The following is a 26,538-nucleotide window of genomic DNA, read 5'->3' on the forward strand; positions in this document are numbered from 1 at the left end:
AGGGGATGAGGTAGATAGATGGGCTGTTTACAGATGGGCTATGTACAGGTGCAGTGATCTGTGAGCTGCTCTGACAGCTGGTGCTTAAAACTGGTGAGGGAGATATGAGTCTCCAGCTTCAGTGATTTTTGCAATTCGTTCCGGTCATTGGAACGAATTGACAACAGCCATTGGCAGCAGAGAACTGGAAGGAAAGGCGACCAAAGGAGGAATTGGCTTTGGGGGTGACCAGTGAGATATACCTGCTGGAGCGCGTGCTACGAGTGGGTGCTGCTATGGTGACCAGTGAGCTGAGATAAGGTGGGGCTTTACCTAGCAGAGACTTGTAGATAACCTGTAGCCAGTGGGTTTGGCGACAAGTATGAAGTGAGGGCCAGCCAATGAGAGTGTACAGGTCGCAGTGGTGGGTAGTGTATGGGGCTTTGGTGACAAAACGGATGGCACTGTGATAGACTGCATCCAATTCGTTGAGTAGAGTGTTGGAGGCTATTTTATAGATGACATTGCCGAAGTCGAGGATTGGTAGGATGGTCAGTTTTACGAGGGTATGTTTGGCAGCATGAGTGAAGGATGCTTTGTTGCGATATAGGAAGCTGATTCTAGATTTAATTTTGGATTGGAGATGCTTAATGTGAGTCTGGAAGGAGAGTTTACAGTCTAACCAGACACCTAGGTATTTGTAGTTGTCCATGTATTCTAAGTCAGAGCCGTCCAGAGTAGTGATGCTGGACGGGCGGGCAGGTGTGGGCAGTGATCGATTGAATAGCATGCATTTAGTTTTACTTGCATTTAAGAGCAGTTCTAGGCCACGGAAGGAGAGTTGTATGGCATTGAAGCTTATCTGGAGGTTAGTTAACACAGTGTCCAAAGAGGGGCCAGAAGTATACAGAATGGTGTCGTCTGTGTAGAGGTGGATCAGAGAATCACCAGCAGCAAGAGCAACATCATTGATGTATACAGAGAAGAGAGTCGGCCCGAGAATTGAACCCTGTGGCACCCCCATAGAGACTGCCAGAGGTCCGGACAACAGGCCCTCCAATATGACACAGTGAACTCTATCAGAGAAGTGGTTGGTAAACCAGGCGAGGCAATGATTTGAGAAACCAAGGCTGTCGAGTCTGCCAAAAAAATCTAAAATCAAAAGTAACAGTCAGTATCTGGTGTGGCCACCAGCTGCATTAAGTACTGCAGTGCACCTCCTCATGGACTGCACCAGATTTGCTAGTTCTTGCTGTTAGATTTTACCCCACTGTTCCACCAAGGCACCTGCAAGTTCCCAGACATTTCTGGGGGGAATGGCCCTAGCCCTCACCCTCTGATCCAACAGGTCCCAGACGTGCTCAATGGGATTGAGATCCGGGCTCTTCGCTGGCCATGGCAGAACACTGACATTCCTGTCTTGCAGGAAATCACGCACAGAATGAGCAGTATGGTGGGTGACATTATCATGCTGGAGGGTCATATCAGGATGAGCCTGCAGGAAGGGTACCACATGAGGGAGGAGGATGTCTTCCCTGTAACGTACAGCGTTGAGATTGCCTGCAATGACAACAAGCTCAGTCCGACGATGCTGTGACTCCCCGCCCCAGACAATGACGGAACCTCCACCTCCAAAGCGATCCCGCTCCAGAGTACAGGCCTCGGTGTAATGCTCATTCCTTCAACGATAAACGCGAATCCGACCATCACCCCTGGTGAGACAAAACTGTGACTCGTCAGTGAAGAGCACTTTTTGCCAGTCCTGTCTGGTCCAGAGACGGTGGGTTTGTTCCCATAGGCGACGTTGTTGCCGGTGATGTCTGGTGAGGACCTGCCTTACAACAGGCCTACAAGTCCTCAGTCCAGTCTCTCTCAGCCTATTGCGGACAGTCTGAGCACTGATGGAGGGATTGTGCGTTCCTGGTGTAATTCGGGCAGTTGTTGTTGCCATCCTGTACCTGTCCCGCAGGTGTGATGTTTAGATGTACCGATCCTGTGCAGGTGTTGTTACACGTGGTCTGCCACTGCGAGGACGATCAGCTGTCCATTCTGTCTCCCTGGAGCGCTATCTTAGGCATCTCACAGTACGGACATTGCCATTTATTGCCCTGGCCACATCTGCAGTCCTCATGCCTTCTTGCAGCATGCCTAAGGCATGTTCACGCAGATGAGCAGGGACCCTGGGCATCTTTCTTTTGGTTTTTCAGAGTCAGTAGAAAGATCTCTTTAGTGTCCTAAGTTTTCATAACTGTGACCTTAATTGCCTACCGTCTGTAAGCTGTTAGTGTCTTAACGAGCGTTCCACAGCTGCATGTTCATTAATTGTTTATGGTTCATTGTACAAGCATGGGAAACAGTTTTAAACCCTTTACAATGAAGATCTGTGAAGTTATTTTGATTTTTATGAATTATCTTTGAAAGACAGGGTCCTGAAAAAGGGATGTTTCTTTTTTTGCCGAGTTTATGTGTGAGGGCTAAATGTTAAAGACCAACATGCACAATTTCTCGCATGGATTTTACAATGGTGTAAACTCCCTCCAGACAATTCTTACACCAATCCTATGCTTTTAAATCCATGGCAGGCAGTGTGCAAGGAAAAGGGTGGAGAATTGAGAATAGCCCAAGATAGAACTAGAACCAGATGTTACTTTGCTATCTTAGTACTGTTCTTTATCAGTAATAGATGAAGGGATATTTTTTTGATACTTAATGGGCACCATTCCAATTTGCTCTCTTCCCCTAAGTCCTAACCGTTTTATGCTTGAAGACTTGACATGTCTGGATAGGTAAAAGTTGTGTCGTGGTGGAGCTTCCACCATATTGTTTCTACCTTGCAGATCTGCAAACATTAAATAGTTATTGGACTTGGGACCAGATGATGGTATAGCACAATGCCTTTCAGACTAGAAGCAGCAGAGGGCACCATTACCTGTATTTCTAGAGAAATAGGGGCTTTCTGCATTTATAAATGAGACCAGCAGAGAGAAGTATTTATATTTGTATTTATTATGGATCCCCATTAGCTGCTGCCAATGCAGCATCTACTCCTCCTGGGGTCCAGCAAAATTAAGGCAGTTATCCAATTTTAAAAACATTACAGTACATTCACTACAGAACTCACAACATACTAAGTGTGTGCCCTCAGGCCCATACTCCACTACCACATATCTACAACACAAAATCCACGTGTGTGTATGCATGTGTCTATGTTTGTGTTACTTCATTGAGGCTTAATTACATGAGAGTCTACTACCTCTACGGTCCCACATGGCACCGGGTTCACTATATAGTGCATTACATGTGCCTGGTCAAAAGTAGTGCACTACATAGGGAATAGGCTGCCATTTGGGATGCAACCTACTTGTCATGCTATAGTGTGTGACACTTCAGAGGATCTATTTTAATTCATGCTTAGGCTACCGAAGTGACCCAAGAGCCGTGTCTGGTTTCTAAATTGTTTTGTGATAAGCATAGTGTTCTGCTGGAAAACGTACAGTGAGGGAAAAAAGTATTTGATCCCCTGCTGATTTTGTACGTTCGCCCACTGACAAAGAAATGATCAGTCTATAATTTTAATGGTAGGTTTATTTGAACAGTGAGAGACAGAATAACAACAAAAAAATCCAGAAAAACGCATGTCAAAAATGTTATAAATTGATTTGCATTTTAATGAGGGAAATAAGTATTTGACCCCTCTGCAAAACATGACTTAGTACTTGGTGGCAAAACCCTTGTTGGCAATCACAGAGGTCAAACGTTTCTTGTAGTTCTTTTTTTTATCCCACTCCTCTTTGCAGATCTTCTCCAAGTCATTAAGGTTTCGAGGCTGACGTTTGGCAACTCGAACCTTCAGCTCCCTCTACAGATTTTCTATGGGATTAAGGTCTGGAGACTGGCTAGGCCACTCCAGGACCTTAATGTGCTTCTTCTTTAGCCACCCCTTTGTTGCCTTGGCCGTGTGTTTTGGGTCATTGTCATGCTGGAATGCCCATCCACGACCCATTTTCAATGCCCTGGCTGAGGGAAGGAGGTTCTCACTCAAGATTTGAAGGTACATGGCCCTGTCCATCGTCCCTTTGATGCGGTCAAGTTGTCCTGTCCCCTTAGCAGAAAAACACCCCCAAAGCATAATGTTTCCACCTCCATGTTTGATGGTGGGGATGGTGTTCTTGGGATCATAGGCAGTCAATACTTATTTTCCACCATAATTTGCAAATAAATTCATTAAAAATCCTACAATGTGATTTTCTGGGGTTTTTTCTCATTTTGTCTGTCATAGTTGAAGTGTACCTATGATGAAAATTACAGGCCTCTCTCAACTTTTTAAGTGGGAGAACTTGCACAATTGGTGGCTGACTAAATACTTTTTTGCCCCACTGTATATACATAATATGACATTTGTAATGTCTTTATTCTTTAGAAACTTCTGTATGTGTAATGTTTACTATATTGGCATGTTTCCCATGCCAATATAATGTATGTGTGTGTGTGTGTGTGTGTGTGTGTGTGTGTGTGTGTGTGTGTGTGTGTGTGTGTGTGTGTGTGTGTGTGTGTGTGTGTGTGTGTGTGTGTGTGTGTGTGTGTGTGTGTGTGTGTGTGTGTGTGTGTGTGTGTGTGTGTGTGTGTGTGTGTGTGTGTGTGTGTGTGTGTGTGTGTGTGTGTGTGTGTGTGTGTGTGTGTGTGTGTGTTGGGGTGTCAGTGTAAGCACGTGTGAGTGTGTGGGTAGAGTCCAGTGTGTGTGTGCATAGACTCAGTGTAAGACAAAAAAGGGTCAATGCAGATGGTCAGGGTAGACATTTGTTTAGCTATTTAGCAGTCTTGTTTAGAAGTCTTATAGCTTGGGGTTATTATTAGGTGCACCCATCTAGTACTGGGTCAGACCTCCCTTTGCCTCCAGAACAGTCTGAATTATTTGGGACATTCTACAAGGTGTCGGAAATGTTCCACAGGGATGTTGGTCCATGCTGACGCAATAGCATCACGCAGTTGCTGCAGATTGGATGGCGGTACATTCATGCTGCAAACATCTTGCTCCATTTCAACCAAAATATTATCTATTTGGATGAGGTCTGGGGACTGTGCAGGCCACTCAAGTAAACTGAACTTGCTGTCATGTTCCAGGCAATGTTTTTCCACTCCACAATTATCCAGTGTTGGTGGATAACATGCCCACTAGAGCCGCTTCTTCTTGTTTTTAGCTGATAGGAGTGGAACCCGGTGTAGTCATCTGCTGCAATAGCCTATCCGTGACAAGGATTGACAAGTTATGCGTTCTGAGATGCCATTCTGAACACCACTGTTGTACTGCACCGTTATTTGTCTGTTTGTGGCCCGCCTGTTAGTTTGCATGATTTTTGCCAATTTCCTTCGACTTCTTTCATCAAGGAGCAGTTTTCAACCACCTCTGACACCTCTTATTCCATTCCTTTACTTAGATTTGTGTGTATTAGGTAGTTGTTGTGGAATTGTTATATTACATGTTAGATATTGCTGCACTGTCGGAACTAAAAGCACAAGCATTTCACTACATTCGCAATAACATCTGCTAGCCATGTGTATGTGACCAATAAAATGTGATTTGATTTGTTTTTTGTTTGTCGCACCATTCTCAGTAAACACTAGACACTGTCATGTGTGAAAATCCCAGGAGGGCGGACATTTCTGAGATACCTGATCCAGCGCGCCTTGCCCTGGCAATCATACCACGGTTAAAGTCGCTTAGGTCACTCGTTTTGCCCATTCTAAATTTCAATGAACAGTTACTGAATGCCTTGATTCCTGCTTTATATAGTAAGCCATGGCCATGTGATTCACTCTCTGTAAGAGGGATCCATTTTAGTGAAAGTGGTTGTGTACCTAATAAACTGGCTGGTGAGCTGATAAAGATGGAAAACTAGCCTGCCAAAACTGAATATTTGTGTAGGCCACAGAAGAAAAAAGTAAAAGTTGTATGCATTTTGTGGGCTAATTATCCACTTACTAATTATCCATTAGCCATTTTACTTCGCTACAAAGGCCTATTTATTGCCTTACCTCCTTACTCCATTTTCACACGCTGTATATAGATTTTTCTGTTGTGTTATTGACTGTACTTTTGTTTATCCCATGTGTAACTCTGTGTTGTTGTTTTTTGTTGCACTGCTTTGCTTTATCTTGGCCAGGTCACAGTTGTAAACGAGAACTTGTTCTCAACTGGCCTACCTGGTTAAATAAAGGTCAAATAAAAAATAGAAATAAAATTTGTTCCATGTTTCAAATCCTGAAATTGACATAACTTGTTGGCTCCGGTAACTGCTGGTAAGTGTCTGGATGGAAACTCCGCCCATGTCGGCTATCCCCTGGATCTTTAAATGCACAACACGCTATAAGGGAGAGTATTCAACTTATCCTTTGCAAGGGCAGCGGCAACATCCACATTAATAAAGGTAGGTGCTTACATTTTAGGCTATTCGTTTAATAAAAATGTTTTAAAATATGATGAAATAGGGAATTTTTTGTTTGGTTTTCGAACTGCACTTGTCTGATTTGATAGAAAATAACGCCGGAAAGAAATGGCAGCAGTTTTACGGCACCCAACCAATTGTGCTATTATGTGGGGTTTTTTGCGTTATTTGTAACTTATTTTGTACATAATGTTTCTGCCAACGTAATTTATGGCAAAAAAGAGCTTCTTGATATCAGGACAGCGATCACTCATTAGATTAGGCAAAGATTTTTTCTAAAACAAGCAGAATGCACAGGACATACTCCGAACATCCGAGAAGGCCAACATCCCAGTTATTATTCTCTCTTTCTCCCCTGACCCATCTGTCTATCTCCTCATTTGAATTCCATGCTGTCACAGTTACCAGCCCTTTCAAGCTTAACATCCTTATCATTTATCGCCCTCCAGGTTCCCTTGGAGAGTTCATCAATGAGCTTGACGTCTTGATAAGTTCCTTTCCTGAGGATGGCTCACCTCTCACAGTTCTGGGTGACTTTAACCTCCCCACGTCTACCTTTGACTCATTCCTCTCTGCCTCCTTCTTTCCACTCCTCTCCTCTTTTGACCTCACCCTCTCACCTTCCCCCCTACTCACAAGGCAGGCAATACGCTTGACCTCATCTTTACTAGATGCTGTTCGTCCACTAATCTCATTGCAACTCCCCTCCAAGTCTCCGACCACTACCTTGTATCCTTTTCCCTCTCGCTCTCATCCAACACGTCTCACTCTGCCCCTACTCGGATGGTATTGCGCCGTCCCAACCTTCGCTCTCTCTCTCCCGCTACTCTCTCCTCTTCCATCCTATCATCTCTTCCCTCTGCTCAAACACTTCTCCAACCTATCCCCTGATTCTACCTCCTCAACCCTCCTCTCCTCCCTTTCTGCATCCTTTGATTCTCTATGTCCCCTATCCTCCAGGCCGGCTCGGTCCTCCCCTCCTGCTCCGTGGCTCGACGACTCATTGCGAGCTCACAGACCAGGGCTCCGGGCAGCCGAGCGGAAATGGAGGAAAACTCGCCTCCCTGCGGACCTGGCATCCTTTCACTCCCTCCTCTCTACATTTTCCTCTTCTGTCTCTGCTGCTAAAGCCACTTTCTACCACTCTAAATTTCAAGCATCTGCCTCTAACCCTAGGAAGCTCTTTGCCACCTTCTCCTCCCTCCTGAATCCTCCTCCCCCTCCCCCCCCCTCCTCCCTCTCTGCGGATGACTTCGTCAACCATTTTGAAAAGAAGGTCGACGACATCCGATCCTCGTTTGCTAAGTCAAACAACACCGCTGGTCCTGCTCACACTGCCCTACCCTGTGCTTTGACCTCTTTCTCCCCTCTCTCTCCAATCTTGGCGCGACCCTGGAACACCCTGTCGTTCTCTACTAACATCAAGGTAGTGACCCGATCCTGTAGGTTCATGCTCTACAACATTCGCAGAGTACGACCCTGCCTCACACAGGAAGCGGCGCAGGTCCTAATCCAGGCACTTGTCATCTCCCGTCTGGATTACTGCAACTCGCTGTTGGCTGGGCTCCCTGCCTGTGCCATTAAACCCCTACAACTCATCCAGAACGCCGCAGCCCGTCTGGTGTTCAACCTTCCCAAGTTCTCTCACGTCACCCCGCTCCTCCGCTCTCTCCACTGGCTTCCAGTTGAAGCTCGCATCCGCTACAAGACTATGGTGCTTGCCTACGGAGCTGTGAGGGGAACGGCACCTCCGTACCTTCAGGCTCTGATCAGGCCCTACACCCAAACAAGGGCACTGCGTTCATCCACCTCTGGCCTGCTCGCCTCCCTACCTCTGAGGAAGCACAGTTCCCGCTCAGCCCAGTCAAAACTGTTCGCTGCTCTGGCACCCCAATGGTGGAACAATGTCCCTCACGACGCCAGGACAGCGGAGTCAATCACCACCTTCCGGAGACACCTGAAACCCCACCTCTTTAAGGAATACCTAGGATAGGATAAAGTAATCCTTCTAACCCCCCCCCCCCCCTTAAAAGATTTAGATGCACTATTGTAAAGTGGTTGTTCCACTGGATATCATAAGGATCCGCAGAGGCGAGTGGGAAAGCTGCCGTTACCGTCAATATTACTCGCCAACATGCAATCATTGGACAATAAATTAGACGAGGTACGATCACGAATATCCTACTAACGGCACATCAAAAACTGTAACATCTTATGTTTCACGGAATCGTGGCTGAATGATGACATGGATATTCAGCTAGCGGCATATACGCTGCACCGGCTAGATAGAACAGCACACTCCGGTAAGACGAGGGGGGGGCGGTCTGTGCATATTTGTAGACAACAGCTGGTGCACGAAACGTAAGGAAGTCTCTAGATTTTGCTTGCCTGAAGTAGAGTATCTTATGATAAACTGCAGACCACACTATTTGCCAAGAGAGTTTTCATCTATACTTTTTGTGGCTGTTTATTTACCACCACAGATGGATGCTGGCATTAAGACCGCACTCAGTCAGCTGTAGAAGGAAATAAGCAAATAGGAAACCTCTCACCCAGAGGCGGCGCTCCTAGTGGCCGGAGACTTTAATGCAGGGAAACTTAAATCAGTTCTACCTAATTTCTATCAACATGTTAAATGTGCAACCAGAGGGAAAAACATTCTACATCACCTGTACTCCACACACAGAGACACGTACAAAGCTTTCCCTAGCCCTCCATTTGGTAAATCTGACCACAATTATATCCTCCTGATTCCTGCTTACAAGCAAAAATTAAATCAGGAAGCACTAGTGACTCGGTCTATAAAAAAGTGGTCAGATGAAGCAGATGCTAAACTGCAGGATTGTTTTGCTATCACAGACTGGAACATGTTCCGGGATTCTTCCGATGGCATTGAGGAGTACACCACATCAGTCACTGGCTTTATCAATAAGTGCATCGAGGACATCGTCCCCACAGTGACTGTACATACATACCACCACCAGAAGCCATGGATTACAGGCAACATTCGTGCTAAGCTAAAGGGTAGAGCTGCCGCTTTCAATGAGCAGGACTCTAACCCGGAAGCTTATAAGAAATCCTGCTATGCCCTCCGACGAACCATTAAACAGGCAAAGCGTCAATACAGGGCTAAGATTGAATCGTACTACACCGGCTCCGACGCACGTCTTATGTGGCAGGGCTTGCAAACTATTACAGACTACAAAGGGAAGCACAGCCGTGAGCTGCACAGTGACACGAGCCTACCAGATGAGCTAAATCACTTCTATGCTCGCTTCGAGGCAAGCAACACTGAGGCATGCATGAGAGCATCAGCTGTTCCGGATGACTGTGTGATCACGCTCTCCGTAGCTGAGATGAGTAAGACCTTTAAACAGGTCAACATTCACAAGGCTGCAGGGCCAGACAGATTACCAGGATGTGTGCTCCGGGCATGTGCTGACCAACTGGCAGGTGTCTTCACTGACATTTTCAACATGTCCCGGATTGAGTCTGTAATACCAACATGTTTCAAGCAGACAACCATAGTCCCTGTGCTCAAGAACACTAAGGCAACCTGTCTAAATGACTACAGACCCGTAGCACTCACATCCGTAGCCATGAAGTGCTTTGAAAGGCTGGTAATGGCTCATATATTAACACCATTATCCCAGAAACCCTAGATCCACTCCAATTTGCATACCGCCCAAACAGATCCACAGACGATGCACTCCACACTCCCCTTTCCCACCTGGACAAAAGGAACACCTACGTGAGAATGCTATTCATTGACTACAGCTCAGCGTTCAACACCATAGTACCCTCAAAGCTCATCACTAAACTAAGGATCCTGGGACTAAACACCTCCCTCTGCAACTGGATCCTGGACTTCCTGACGGGTCGCCCCCAGGTGGTGAGGGTAGGTAGCAACACATCTGCCACACTGATCCTCAACACTGGAGCCCCTCAGAGGTGCGTGCTCAGTCCCCTCCTGTACTCCCTGTTCACCCACGACTGCGTGGCCGGAACAACTCCAACAAAATCATTACATTTGCAGACGACACAACAGTGGTAGGCCTGATCACCAACAATGATGAGACAGTGGTGCCAGAATAACAACCTATCCCTCAATGTAGGAGGACTAAGGAGATGATTGTGGACTACAGGAAAAGGAGGACCGAGCACGCCCCCATTCTCATCGACGGGGCTGTAGTGGAGCAGATTGAGAGCTTCAAGTTCCTTGGTGTCCACATCACCAACAAACTAGAATGGTCCAAACACACCAAGACAGTCGTGAAGAGGGCACGACAAAGCCTATTCCCCCTCAGGAAACTAAAAAGATTTGATCCTCAGATCCTCAAAAGGTTCAACAGCTGCAACATCGAGAGCATCCTAACTGGTTGGTATCACTGCCTGGTACGGCAACTGTTCAGCTTCCGACCGCAAGGCACAACAGAGGGTAGTGCATACGGCCGAGTACATCACTTGGGCTAAGCTGCCTGCCATCCAGGACCTCTACACCAGGCGGTGTCAGAGGAAGGCCCTAAAAAGTGTCAAAGACCCCAGCCACTCCAGTCATAGATTGTTCTCTCTACTACCGCATGGCAAGCTGTACCGGAGCACCAAGTCTAGTACCAAAAGGCTTCTCAACAGTTTTTACCTCCAAGCCACAAGACTCCTGAACGGGTAAGCAAATGGCTACCCAGACTATTTGCATTGTGTGCCCCCTAACCCCTCTTTTACACTGCTGCTACTCTCTGTTGATCATATATGCATAGTCACTTTAACTATACATTAATGTACATACTACCTCAATTAGCCCGACTAACCGGCACATTGGCTACCCGGACTATCTGCATTGTGTTCCGCCACCCACCACCCGCCAACCCCTCTTTTTCGCTACTGCTACTCTCTGTTTATCATATATGCATAGTCACTTTAACCATATCTACATGTACATACTACCTCAATCAGCCCGACTAACCGGTGCCTGTATATAGCCTCGCTACTGTTATAGCCTCGCTACTGTATATAGCCTCGCTAATGTTATTTTTCACTATCTTTTTTACTGTTGTTTATTTATTTATTATTCACCTAATACCTTTTTTTTTACTTAAAAATTGCACTGTTGGTTAGTAGTAAGCATTTCACTGTAAGGTCTACACCAGTTGTATTCGGCGCACGTGACAAATAATCTTTGATTTGATAGAACGGAGCAGTGGCCGACATTGTCTGAAATAAGTAACTGACTTTTTTTATAGCATGTATTGCCTGTTTGGGGATAGAAAACATTGACATCTTAAATATTCTATTCAACAATAAACATCGACACTCTGATGCATTTCGTGGTGATCTTTTTAGAGAAAAACACCAACAACCCACTGGGCAAAAATGTTGGATCAACGTTGTTTTCACTTAATTTCAACCCCAAAAAATATATGCGATGACACTGCATCAATGTTGAAAACTGATTGGATTTGCAAAAAGTCATCAATGTAGGGCATTTCGGCATTTTTTCACCCAACTTTTAACCTAAATACAATGACATGTGTTGTTGATTTCCCGTTGAATTAATGTTAATTAACAACTCAACCAAATGTAAATCAAAACTACAAGTTTAACTGATGTCTGTCCCCAGATGGAAATTGTAGGTCGCAGTGCCTTACATAAATCTGCAAACCCTGTTATTAGTAGAATCTATGGACTGCAAGGACAGATGCTACACTATACACGAGCGGTCAAAAGTTTTAGAACACCTACTCATTCAAGTTTTTTAAAACTATTTTCTACATTGTAGAATAATAGTGAAGACATCACAACTCTGAAATAACACATATGGAATGCTGTAGTAACCAAAAAAGGGTTAAACAAATCTAAATATATTTAACATTTGAGATTCTTCAAATAGCCACCCTTTGCCTTGATGACAGCTTTGCACACTCTTGGCATTCTCTCAACCAGCTTCACCTGGAATGCTTTTCCAACAGTCTTGAAGGAGTTCCCACACATGCTGAGCACTTAATGGCTGCTTTTCCTTCACTCTGCGGTCTGACACTTCCCAAACCATCTCACTTTGGTTGAGGTCGGGGGATTGTGGAGGCCAGGTCAGCTGATGCAGCACTCCATCACTCTCTTTCTTGGTAAAATAGCCCTTACACAGCCTGGAGGTGTGTTGGGTCATTGTCCCGTTGAAAAACAAATGATAGTCCCACTAAGACCAAACCAGATGGGATGGCGTATCACTGCAAAATGCTGTTGTAGCCATACTGGTTAAGTGTGCCTTGAATTCTAAATAAATCACAGACAGTGTCACCATCAAAGCACCCCCACACCATAATACATCCTCCTCCATGCTTTATGGTGGGAAATACACACTGCATCTCACAAAGACACGGCAGTTGGAACCATCTCAAATTTGGACTCCAGACCAAAGGACACATTTCCACCGGTCTAATGTCCATTGCACGTGTTTCTTGGCCCAGGCAAGAATCTTCTTATTGGTGTCCTTTAGTAGTGGTTTCTTTGCAGAAATTTTACCATGAAGGCCTGATGTACACAGTACCCTTTGAACAGTTGATGTTGAGATGTCTGTTACTTGAACTCTGTGAAGCATTTATTCGGGCTGCAATTTCTGAGGCTGGTAACTCTAATGAACTTATCTTCTGCAGCAGAGGTAACTCTGGGTCTTCCATTCCTGTGGCGGTCCTCATGAGAGCCAGTTTCATCATCGTGCTTGATGGTTTTTGCGACTGCACTTGAAGGAACTTTCAAAGTTCTTGAAATTTTCAGGATTGACTGACCTTCATGTCTTAAAGTAATGATGGTCTGTCATTTCTCTTAGCTTATTTGAGCTGTTCTCTCCATAATATGGACTTGGACTTTTACCAAAAGGGCTATCTTCTGTAAACCCCCCCACCTTGTCACAACACAACTGATTGGCTCAAACGCTGTGAGAAGGAAAGAAATTCCACAAATTAACTTTGAAGGCACAACTGTTAATTAAAATGCATTCCAGGTGAAGCTGGTTGAGAGAATGCCATGAGTGTGCAAAGCTGTCATCAAGGCAGAGGGTGGCTATTTGAAGAATCTCCAATATAACATATTTTGATTTAACACTTTTTTGGTTACTACATGATTCCATATGTATTTCATAGTTTTGATGTCTTCACTATTATTCTACAATATAGAAAATAGTAAAAAATTAAGAAAAAAACGTCTGTCCTCGGTTGCAGCACAGTACTGAGTTCCAAACTGCCTCTGGAAGCAACGTCAGTACAAGAACTGTTCGTTGGAAGCTTCATGAAATGTGTTTCCATGGCCGAGCAGTCGCACACAAGCTTAAGATCCCCATGTGCAATGCCAAGAGTCGGCAGGAGTGGTGTAATGCTCGACTCTGGAGCAGTGGAAACGCATTCTCTGGAGTGATGAATCATGCTTCCCCATCTGGCAGTCCGACGGACAAATCTGGGTTTGGCAGATGCCAGAAGAATGCTACCTGCCCCAATGCATAGTGCCAACTATAAAGTTTGGTGGAGGAGGAATAATGGTCTGGGCTGTTTTTTCATTGCTCGGTCTAGGCCCCGTAGTGAAGTGAAGGGAAATCTTAACACTACAGCATACAATAACATTCTAGATGATTCTGTGCTTCCAACTTTGTGGCATGACAATGCCCCTGTGCACAAAGTGAGGTCCATACAGAAATGGTTTGTCGATCGGTGTGGAAGAACTTGACTAGCCTGCACAGAGCCCTGATCTCAACCCCATCGAACACCTTTGGGATGAATTGGATTTCTTACTGTGAGCCAGGCCTAGTTGCTCAACATCAGTGCCGACCTCACTAATGCTTGTGGCTGAATGGAAGCAAGTCCCTGGAGCAATGTTCCAACATCTAGTGGAAAGCCTTCCCAGAAGAGTGGAGGCTGTTATAGCTGCAAAGGGGGGGGGACCAACTCCATATTAATAACCATGATTTTCAAATGAGATGTTCGACAAGCTGGTGTCCACATACTTTTGGTCATGTTGTGTATGTAAAGAATACAATAACGTGTGTGTGTGTGTGTGTGTGTGTGTGTGTGTGTGTGTGTGTGTGTGTGTGTGTGTGTGTGTGTGTGTGTGTGTGTGTGTGTGTGTGTGTGTGTGAGAGAGAGAAAGAGAGAGAGAGAGAGAGAGAGAGAGTAGGCTAATATAGGTTATGTGACCAAGTGGCATGACTGCCACATTGTAGCTCGATTTAAGCTATTTATTTTTGTCCTCGGTTAGACAGCCAAGCACGGGCACTCAGGGTTATGATGAATATGTAAAATTATTTTCCTAGACATCACTATTTACTTTATCAATCGTAGCCTACACAACAAAATGGGCAAATTGAGGGGATATGAGGCAGCCCATCTAGATCAGTTTTATAACATCAATATTGATGTACAGTAGGTGCATGTAACAGAATGAATAGAAAAATGAATCCCGATATTGACCACTGACTGTATTTTGGGCAAGGCACCCATTGTCTTATGTTATTTATTCATGTAGTGCTAGCATAGATAGTCCATTATTGCATACAGTAGGCCTACACAGAACCATATATTTAGAGAAATATATGGCCCCTAGGCCTGGATACTTATTACGTAATGAAATAGATGGATCTGGATATTGAGCTATACAGTGCATTCGGAAAGTGTTCAGACCACTTGACTTTTTCCACATTTTGTTACCTTAAAGCCTTATTCTTGTTACGTACGCCTCTTGGAAGAGGGAACGCAACACCCTGCTACAGCTCAACTCCCCGTGGAGTGAAAAAGGTATGGGATTGTAGGTGCGAGTAAGGATGACAAAGGCAGTGAATTTACCATTTACAGGGAATTTATTGATTCCTCACACGGTAAATTTGGAGAAAAGGGTCTGAACCACTACTTACCTAACCTACCACCACCTGGTGCGTTAACCAAAATACAGGGGGTGGTCCGCCCAGGTCTTACCTAGTGTGCATAGACAGTGAATACTACGGGTTATGTATGCCCGCGGCCCTCTTGCCTAAGCACTCCCTAGGTGCCTTCCCCTTCCCCCCGGGAACAAATGACACAGAATATCACAAACCATTTTACAAAAAAACTCTGAGAAACAACACAGGACATCAAATAAGCTCTATCTGACTGAGCAACAAACTAACACAGAACATAACCATTAGCTCTCTCAGCAACAACTGACATAGTACATACCAACTCTCTTTCTGAGATACAACCAACATATCATATAACCCTCAGCTCCTCTAACAAAGAAACACTGGCTTTTCTAGCTTCAGAAGGAATTGGTAATTGAAGACAGCTGTTTCTGACGAGAGGGTGGGGTCAGCTCCAATCATAAATGGGGCCGACCAATCAGCTGCTTGGGGGAATTTCAGGAAGCCATCCTGAAACACACACACACACACCACACACACACACACACACACACACACATACACATACACATACACATATATACAAACAAAACCACAACACAGAAACTGGGGAACGTAACAATTCTAAAATGGATTAGATTAACAACAACAAAAATCCTCATCAATCTATACACAATACCCCATAATGACAAAATGAAAACAGATTAAATTTTTTTGTTGCAAAAAACAGAAATAGCTTATTTAGATAAGTATTCAGACCATTTGCTACTCGAAATTGAGCTCAGGTGCATCCTGTTTCTATTGATCATCCTTAAGATGTTTCTACAACTTGATTGGAGTCCATCTGTGATAAATTCAATTGATTGGACATGATTTGGAAAGGCACACACCTGTCTATATGAGGTTCCACAGTTGACAGTGCATGTCAGAGCAAAAACCAAGTCATGATGTCAAAGGAATTGTCCGTAGAGCTCCGAGACAGGATTGTGTCAAGGCACAGATCTGGGGAAGGGTACCAAAACATTTCTGCAGCATTGAAGGTCCCCACGAACACAGTGGCTTCTATCATTCTTAAATGGAAGAAGTTTGGGACCACCAAGACTCTTCCTAGAGCTGGCCGTCCGGCCAAACTGAGCAATCAGGGGAGAAGGGCCTTGGTCAGGGAGGTGACCAAGAACCTGATGGTCACTCTGATGGAGCTCCAGTTCCTCTGTGGAGATGGGAGAACCTTCCAGAAGAACAACCATCTCTGCAGCACTCCACCAATCAGGCATTTGTGTTAGAGTGGCCAGACAGAAGCCATTCCTTAGTAAAAGGCACGACAGCCCGCTTGGAGTTTGCCAAAAGGCACCAAAAAGATTATCAGACCATGAGAAACCAGATTCTCTGGTCTGATGAAACCAAGATTGAACTCTTTGGCCTGAATGTCAAGCGTCATGTCTGGAGGAAACCTGGCACCATCCCTATGGTGAAGCGTGGTTGTGGCAGCATCATGCTGTGGGGATGTTTTTCAGTGGCAGGGACTGAGAGACTAGTCAGCATCGAGGGAAAGATGAACGGAGCAAAGTACAGAGAGATCCTTGATGAAAACCTGCTCCAGCGTGCTCAGGACCTCAGACTGGGGTGAAGGTTCACCTTCCAACAGGACAACGACCCTAAGCACACAGCCAAGACAGTGACAAGTCTCTGAATGTCCTTGAGTGGCCCAGCCGAAGCCCGGATTTGAACCCATCGAAACATCTCTGGAGAGACCTGAAAATAGCTGTGCAGCGACGCTCCCTATCCAAACTGACAAAGCTTCTTCTGCAGAGAAGAATGGGAGAAACTCCCCAGATACAGGTGTGCCAAGCTTGTAGCGTCATACCCAAGAAGACTCAAGGCTGAAATCGCTGCCAAAGGTGCTTCAACAAAGTACTGAGTAAAGGGTCTGAATACTTATGTAAATGTGATATTTCCGTTTATTATTTTTTATACATTTGCAAACATTTCTTAATCTGTTTTTGCTTTGTCATTTTGGGGTATTGTGTGTAGATTGAAAACTATGTAATCAATTTTAGAACAAATGTGGAAAATGTCAAGGGGTCTGAATACTTTCGAATGCGCTGTAATTCTCAAATTCAGCAATGTCACCACAGAGACCGAACTGTTGGGACTGGTTAGAAGGAGGAAACAGACTCTTGCTTATAGAAATTTTAACTCTCTCTCTTCTTCTCCCTTTCTACCTCTCTCTGGCTCTGCAGTAATGATGAAGCTCAGCTCTCCTGCTGCTCCATGCCTACCTGTCCCTGGCCAAGAGAGGGGGTGGAGGCTTTGGTGTTAAATCCTGCATAGGTAAGAAACCCTCCTCCACCTCCAACCGCAGAGGCACCAACACCCAGCGCAGACGCAACCAAGGAACCAACAACCAGCCAGGGAACAGTCCCGTCAGCCCCAGAGTCCTCAGAACCCTCAAGGAGGGTACCCCCAGCAACCAGGGGGCAACTACCCTCAAAAGTCAGGCAGGGCAGGATACCCTAACCAAGGTGGATACCCTGCTGGAGGTTATCCAAACAGGTACCCAGCAGGGGGATATCCCAACCAGTATGGTGGTGGCTATGGAGGGGGATTTGGTGGAGGCTATCGTGGTGGTTACGTGAACCAAAACCCCAACAACTGGATCCTTAGCCCTGGCTACGGGGGAAGCAACGGGTTCGGGGGGTATGGCGGTGCAGGTGGCTCCCCATTCTCCCGCTCGGTGCAGGGTATGGGGATGGGCCCCTCGCAGCAGTCCAGGGGATTTGGGCATAATACAGCGATGGCGGCCGGAGCGGCTCGGTTTCCCCGGCCTTACTTTGGCTTCCACAACCCCCAGGAGGAGTACTACTATAACCACTACATGTACAGGACGTACACACCAAATCCACTGATGATAATGACTACAGCAGGGACTACCACTTCAGCCCACCTCCACAGGCCTATGATAACTTCATGGAGACCTGTATGAAGAGGACTGACCTGCTGAGAGGTGGGTAGAAGGGTAGATCAGAGAAAGGAGCTGAGGAGAATTCACAGGAGGCACTGCAGACAGGGAGATTTTATTATTATGATTTTTTTTAAACCTGTATTTAACTAGGCAAGTCAGTTAAGAACACGTTCTTATTTACAATGACACCCTAGGAACAGTGGGTTAACTGCCTTGTTCAGGGGCAGAACAACAGATTTTTACCTTGTCAACTCAGGGATTTGATCTAGCAACCTTTCGGTTACTGGCCCAACGCTCTAACCACTAGGCTACCTGCCGCCCCAAGATTGAAGAGTCAGCCCCTGTCCCTGGAGGTTCCACCAATACCACAGACCCCGGCTCCACCCCAGCACCAGGCAATGGCCCCAGTAAGAGCTCCGCCACAGGCAGTCCCAGTGAGAGTAACGTCACAGCTGAGAGTAACGGTACAGCTGCATCCGAGAAGCCTGTGACCCCAGAACCCCTGAACCCTAACCCTCAAACCCCCCCCCTGCTTCAGCCAAGTAACTGTAGCTGTGCCAGAGGATGATGATGATGATGAAGATACAGTGAACATCTCTGAGATTGGCTATCCAGAGCTGATAGAGCAGATGAAGGCTAGGAGGTGTGTGGAGCTCTACATGGTGTATGCAGAACACTACCTGGAGAAAAAGAAGAAGAACCCGTCCCGGGCAAGACCCAGAGGAGGAGTGGAGAGACTGGGAGGAGGATACCAGGAACGGATGACTACTCACCTCTACTGCTACAGAATAGCAACCTGCTACTACTGCACTGACTGACTGACTGACTGACTGAGAGAGGGCACTGTTTGCTGTCACACCCTTTTGAGTCAGGATTGGGGCTGATGGAGGGATGCAAGGATAGAGGGATCACTGGGACAGTGTCTTTTGCTCTCAGCTTCTGAACAACAGCTCAGGACTCTCCATCATAAGTGGACTTTTGTTATTGATAAAATGAGTGGATTTTTTGTAGTTTTTTTGTATTGTTGTTAGTTATGAACTGTTACTTGCATTATATATATCTGGAATCATGCGCATGTTACTAGAATGCTGACAATTTTTAAATCCAATCCATGCATGAAGCAGGATATTTCATAAATAAGATATTGATTAAGGTTAAACTAGTACTGTCCCAATCCGAAAACCGCCCCAACACAAGCCCTCCCTCACTGCCCAGTTCCCCGCACCAACAGGGATTCCAGGAAGACCACTTAGATGCTGTATTATATGACAGACATATGGAAGGGAAACTTCCCATTATCCATTTACATCACATTAACTGGCTCTGTGGGCAGAGAAGACTACATGTTTCTACATAGGCTGGAAATGATAGATGGTGTCTGTGTGTGAGATTATGTTTGATGGGCTTTCAGTGTGCATGTGTGTATCTAAATAGACAGCAATGTTGTTGTGTAAATATTGATTTGAGGCAAGAATAATCTTGTAACTATGGTAACACCACATATTAACATCCATAGTAACCTTCCTGTATTAACATTAGCTGGGGGAGTGGAGGGTACCATTGTGAAATAGGAGGACAGTCAACAAATATGTTGTTGCATGTGAGCTTATTTTATTGACTGTGGGTTGTATTTATTTTAGTCTAATACAATACTAATACCTGTACAATTCTAACTGGCTGTAGCTTGTAAGACTACTGATACCACTATTCTAACAGCCTCTTTCATGTATGGGCGTGCATTCTGTATGGGCGTGCATTGAATGTATGGGCGTGCATTCATCAAATCAAATCAAATTTATTTATATAGCCCTTCTTACATCAGCTGATATCTCAAAGTGCTGTACAGAAACCCAGCCTAAAACCCCAAACAGCAAGCAATGCAGGTGTAGAAGCACGGTGGCTAGGAAAAACTCCCTAGAAAGGCCAAAACCTAGGAAGAAACCTAGAGAGGAACCAGGCTATGAGGGGTGGCCAGTCCTCTTCTGGCTGTGCTGGGTGGAGATTATAACAGAACATGGCCAAGATGTTCAAATGTTCATAAATGACCAGCATGGTCAAATAATAATAATCATAGTAGTTGTCGAGGGTGCAACAAGTCAGTAACACAAGAGTAAGTGTCAGTTGGCTTTTTCATAGCCGATCTTTGAGAGTATCTCTACCGCTCCTTCTGTCTCTAGAGAGTTGAAAACAGCAGGTCTGGGACAGGTAGCACGTCCGGTGAACAGGTCAGGGTTCCAGCAGGTCTGGGACAGCAGGTCTGGGACAGGTAGCACGTCCGGTGAACAGGTCAGGGTTCCATAGCTGCAGGCAGAACAGTTGGAACTGTGTTTATGTAAATACTTCCACTTGTTTGTTTCCTTTCTTCTTCTGAAATCTGTCTGTTTTCATTTTCACTCCCCTTAAGGCTCAGTAGGACAGTCCTTATTCAAGGCTTTCTCAGCAGTCATGTATGAGGGTTTTTTATTTTCCCCTACCGGTCTGTATCCTGGGGGGCACGTTCAGCAGGTCACAACGTTTTGGAAAGTTCAGATAGTAATAAGTAGAACAAACATTCGTCTCTGACATGTAGACCAAGGAATAATGTTGGCTCTATTCATGGAACGTTTGGCTACTGAACATGGCCCAGGTTTATGTTTGTGTGGTTTGACTCAAGTATCTTGTTATGACTGCTCTGTGGACACATTGTTGTGCTTCAGAGTGCTGGCAAATTCTGACATTTTATGAACAACACTTACCTGCGCTTTTACCAATGTCCCTGTTTGTCTTCATTAACTACTTGTTTCTCTAACCTTAGTTATTTTCTATTCTTTGAATGACATATTTTACCCATATTCTCCCTGATGTTGCGCTGATAGCAGAAAACCATTCAGATACCATGGTTGTTCTCTTCATTCCTGCAGAAATGAAAAATGTAACTTAAACATGAATTTGATTCTATTAATAAACTGTGGGTTAGAACTATAAATGTTCAGAAATGTAACACTCATTGCACAGCCTCATTCCAAACCAAACAGGGCTTCACATGTTGTTCAAAAGATGGTCACATCACACTTAGGTTTACTTTACAAAATGAATATTTGGGACTTGTTTCTTCACCGTCTTTTATAACAGCTTTCATGTTGGATAAGCTGTGGGAAGACAGCTGGCTACATTTGTACTAAAAGTCTTACCTCAGAGAATCAAAAATATGATTTTATCTGTAGGATGTCTTATCATTTTCTATTTGTTTTATGTGTTTGAATGTCTGTTTTGATTCATCAGTAGCCTTGGCTATAATACAGAAACAGAATGACTATTGTTGCTAGGCCTTCATCTATTTTAATGGACACCATGTGACACACTGGGGATGTAACCATAACTAGAGCCTGCACAGTGTTTGTTGTTGCTTGGTAGCTTAGAACTTGGTCCTGAAATGAAGCATGGCTATTAAAAGTGAAAGGAACAGAAAGAAGGCGAGGGGGAAAGAGGGAAAATGGTGAGGAAAAAGTTAACCCCTTTATTTGCATATTAGGATGCCTGAACATTCTGGTGATCCATTTATCGTGCTCTCTCGTTCTGAGAGAAAATACGTTTGAGAAAAGTTCTCTCGAGTTCTCACTTTATTTTCTACAATAATCATGATCAACATTATTAATATAACAAGTCAATAAATATCAACATACTGTTCCTCCAGATAATCAGGGCAGTAGCAAGTAGCACCTTGTAGGTCTACCATCCATAATTGCATGAGTGAGATAGACTTGTTAGGAGGATCATTTCCATAATGAAACAGACCTATGGGGTTAACTAACAGGTAAGCAGTATTCTTCCAGTTCTCTCATGTCTCCACCTGGTGATGAAGTGACTGTATTACAGCCTGACAGCCAGGAGACCTTCCACAGTAACAGGATCACAGTGAGTGTTTAGTCATGGGACATCCTATTGTTGACTGCTGACCAACATACCTGGCACATGTTAATAACATATGTGTCATAACAATAGCATTACAGCCCAATGATACTCTGGGCTGTCTAAAACCCTTTACCATGGCAATGAATACCTCCACTGTATGAATCGGGTCCCTAATCTTATTTTTAACAGAGATCCACTTCAATGAATGGCATAGATACAGCCATTCACAGATTCCCAAGAACAGATTTCAGATTCTAGAATCCAATCTGCCTTCTAGAACCATCCTTGACTGACAGTTGGTTGTTGTACAGGTACTGACATGACTTTTAATGTTTAGTCTGTCATCAAAAGCCTCATCTAAATATGACTTCTATCTGAACTGATACATTCTCATTTTAATGTTTAGTCTGTCATCAGATAGAAGTAATATTTTGATGAGGCTTTTGATGACAGACTAAACATTAAAATGAGAATGTATCAGTTCAGATAGAAGTAATATTTAGATGAGGCTTTTGAACTGATACATTCTCATTTTAATGTTTAGTCTGTCATCAAAAGCCTCATCTAAATATTACTTCTATCTGAACTGATACATTCTCATTTTAATGTTTAGTCTGTCATCAAAAGCCTCATCTAAATATTACTTCTATCTGAACTGATACATTCTCATTTTAATGAGCTGATGGTAGTTCCTCTTCACAGTCTGATTATAATGAAGATCATAAATGGATACATTTACATCGCTGTCTCGCATGTCTTTATTGGAATAACCCCACAGGAAAAATACATCAAATGACACCAAAACAAAAACTTTTTTGATCATACTAGAATTTATACACTCCACCACACACATACCTTATTTAATAAAGTAAGAAAAATAATGGAAACAAAATATAATTCATAGAATTGTACAATATACAGAATTTACAAATCCAAATCCAAACGCTGCCAGTGTTCTACCAGGTGTTGAAATAAGTGAAACCTGTTTTAACGGGACTATTTCAAATAAAGATTTACCTTTATACTGTATGTCCACGGCATGGCAATATTAAAGTGTTGATATCAACCATGGTAAAGAAAATATAAAATAAATAATGTGCTATTGAGGTAGTGAGTGCTCGACTGGAAGGTAAACTATCACACTAGATATTTGTATGTTGTTTAAGTATGTCTCAGAAAACAAATGTTGTGCAAATAGTTAGTTGACAAAGAATCTGCATCAGAGTGTTTCTGGATCAGGGAGCTATACAGGAAGTGTATTTGCTCCGCTACACCTGCAAATCAAATCAGATTCACAACCTGTGAGCTCAGTGTTCAGTCATGGTTTGGTTACTCAACACCCAAGGTCTTGGTCTAGGTCTGGGGTCAGAGTCTAGTTCTGGTCTTGGTCTCAAGAGTCTTTATATACACATGGTCTTGGTCTATCTTTAGTTGTGACTCTATCCCTCTCTTCCTGTTCACTATATCTCTACATCACTCCCATCCAGTGCCCCATCACCAGTGACATTAGTGACCCAATGATGACGATGATGCTGTTATAGATGGGCCCGCTGGATGCTCCATAGTAGTACTCCATATCCCCAGAGCCTTCTGGTCCCTCATAGCCACCAGGCCTGGGGCCATACCCTCCACCTCTGGGGTAGCCCCCATAGCCTCCTCCATAGCCTCCATAACCCCCCCCATAACCACCTCCATACCCCCCATATCCTCCTCCATAGCCAGGACGACTCAGGGCACTGCCCAGCATTGCTCCCCCCACGGCACCAGCAGCAGCAGCCCCTGCCATCTTCCCCGCACTGGAGCCTCCACTCTGGGCAGGCATTGGTCGGTATGCCGGTCCGCTCGAGGATGGCATTGGTCGGTATCCCGTGCCTCCACCTTGACGAGGGTAACCGCTACCTCCACGTCTACTACCTCCCCACCCCCCACCGCCACTACGTCCAAAGCCCCCACCACGACGAGCCTCTAAGGTGGGGCATAGGGTTGCTAGGAGAAATAGGCAGGTTGCCACGGTGAGGAGAAGTCTCTGTTGGCCAACCATCATTGTTCCCTGTGAAGACAAGAACATGACGAGTTTGTGATGAGCATATCCCACATTTCTACACTAGTGCTGGGTCGTTACCAAGACGAGAACAAGACATGAACATAAGCATGATCTGTGTTTAGTGTGAGACCCCCACAGTGACATAATGCCTGCATTCATCAGCTTGTCTGGAAAGTCTGTCCAGTGATTAGTATGGTGGAACACAATGTACACACACACACACGTAATAATATGGTAGAACACAACGCATACACACACTAATGTTCTCGTCACTGCAGGCTTTGCGAATGTGCTTAGTAAGGGTTATTTTTACGCTAGAGACAAATTAACAGCGAGCTGGCCTTGCTAATCCAGCTTTGTCAGAGAAGTGTTACACAAGAGCCGTGAGAAGTCAACACCATAGCATCGATAGGATCTAACAAGTCAACATAGGATTTCTGGCTTCAGTGCATTGAGAAGCCAGGATATAAACTCAGGTTGGTATCAACTCTGGTTCTAGTCTGTCAGAGGAAGATCTATGAAAAACAACAAGGGGAATGAAGGGAGACTTTTTCCGGTCAACATTGTCTCTTAAAACCTTTATCAGTGCGAGTTGACAATAATCCTTGTCAATCCCCTTGTTTTTGTGTTTCAAAACCCAGGACATATATTTTCTACTAGGTCAGGGATGACCACTAGACCAATGCCATAACAGATTCACTTCATAAGGACCATGTCATCATCTCAATAATCATCACGTTTTTACTTTATGTCCATAATCTGTCTCTCTACTTTCTCTATCTCCCTCTAATCTCTCTGTGCATCTCTCTCTTCTGTCTCTGTCACTCTTACTCAGACCTCTTTACCACCGTAATCAATGTCCTCCCCCTAAGATTGTCTGTCTGTCCTCCTCTCTCCCCATCATCATCACACAGCATTACAGTGTAATCTGTGTCCTTGGCTCGGAGGCTATACTTATCAATAGCCTTTTGGCTTTAGAATAATCCCACACAGTAGCTTTCCAGTTTCCAAGATGACCTACTGTGTTACGTAGAGAGTTCTAGAACGTCCCTCCTGGTTCATTCAGAACACAGAGCTCTAGAACTTTACTGCTGGTTCATTCAGAACACAGAGTTCTAGAACTACCCTCCTGGTCCATTCAGAACTTTTGGTAACTGTTTAGGCATGCTGTAAATGTCTATGTAAAACTTATCCAACAGACATTTGACCCCTATAGAATGAGTTATACATGTGCAATACAACTGGGTCAAACAAATGGCAAATAACACTAATGACACACTTGATGCACCTGCATTAAATAATTACATGCATCTTGGTATTTGTATTTTCAAATGCCAGATAACAGTTACAGTATGCTACATGATCAACAACAGATTTAAATATCTTCAGAAATGATAGGATGATGACTGTAATGGAAATTCCCTGCAAACACTGAGCAAAAAGCAGTAATGAGGGTTGAAACTCTTACCTGTAGAAGTTGGCGAAGAGCTGAAGAAAATCACAGACAGGTCAGAGGATGTTTGTTGCTAGTCCTGTTGTCCTCTTGGCTCTCTCCTGTGTGTGTGATGGTAGGTGACTCCTGTCACTGTCGGGTCTCTTCAACCTCCAGACGAATTCAGCCGTGTAGAGGGGATCTATCTCTGACCTTCTCATTGGCTGAGCAGGATAAACAATGATGCTCCTCCCTGCTAACACTGTAGTGTTTCGGTAAGCCCCTGCCCCACCAACACTGTACAGACAGAAATACCTGCACACTTCGATAACCTGTGTGCGTTTGTGTTCAGCCTGCAGTTACTGTAAACCTCAAAGCCCACCAAAACAACCAACAGAAATACTCCAGAGTTATATCATACAGATTTAAATGACATCATATGATGTTCAATGTAAGATACAGTATATAAAATGGCATCAGATTATATCTTTACATATTATTGTCACGACTTCCACCGAAGTTGGTTCCTCTCCTTGTTCGGCGTCACCGGTCTTCTAACCATCGTCGATCCACTTTTCATTTTCATTTGTTTTGTCTTGTTTTCCTACACAACTGGTTCTCATTTCCCTCATTAAGTGTTTTGTATTTAACATGCACCACTCTCATTCAGAGCCCTCTGTTGTACACCTGTTTGTGCATGTTTACTTTCCTGAGTTTTCCCCGCATTCCCAGCATAAGGCGCTTGTTGATTCAGGCGCGGCTGGGAATTTTATCGACAGAGCATTCGCCCATAGGTTAGGGATCCCTATTGTTCCAGTGGTTAGGCCTTTCCCAGTTCACACTCTGGACAGTCGACCATTAGAGTCCGGGTTAATTAGGGAAGCTACCATCCCCCTGGGCATGGTGACGCAGGGG

At 44.5% G+C, this 26,538-nt stretch overlaps 1 long non-coding RNA gene and 1 pseudogene across 1 annotated transcript; one reads left to right on the top strand and one right to left on the bottom strand.

Moving 5' to 3' along the window:
• LOC106580475 (uncharacterized) overlaps nucleotides 1-19,074 on the top strand; it is a 20,594-nt pseudogene extending 1,520 nt beyond the window's left edge.
• Nucleotides 19,075-22,887: 3,813 nt separating this feature from the next.
• On the bottom strand, nucleotides 22,888-25,859 carry LOC106580441 (uncharacterized). The gene is made up of 2 exons (XR_006761090.2): nucleotides 25,660-25,859; nucleotides 22,888-24,197 (listed from the first exon to the last, which is right to left on the bottom strand). It is a non-coding gene; the product is annotated as an uncharacterized LOC106580441 (long non-coding RNA).
• Nucleotides 25,860-26,538: the final 679 nt, after the last annotated feature.

The sequence above is a fragment of the Salmo salar genome, chromosome 20 (assembly GCF_965601325.2).
Source record: "Salmo salar chromosome 20, fSalSal1, whole genome shotgun sequence".
NCBI lineage: Eukaryota > Metazoa > Chordata > Actinopteri > Salmoniformes > Salmonidae > Salmo > Salmo salar.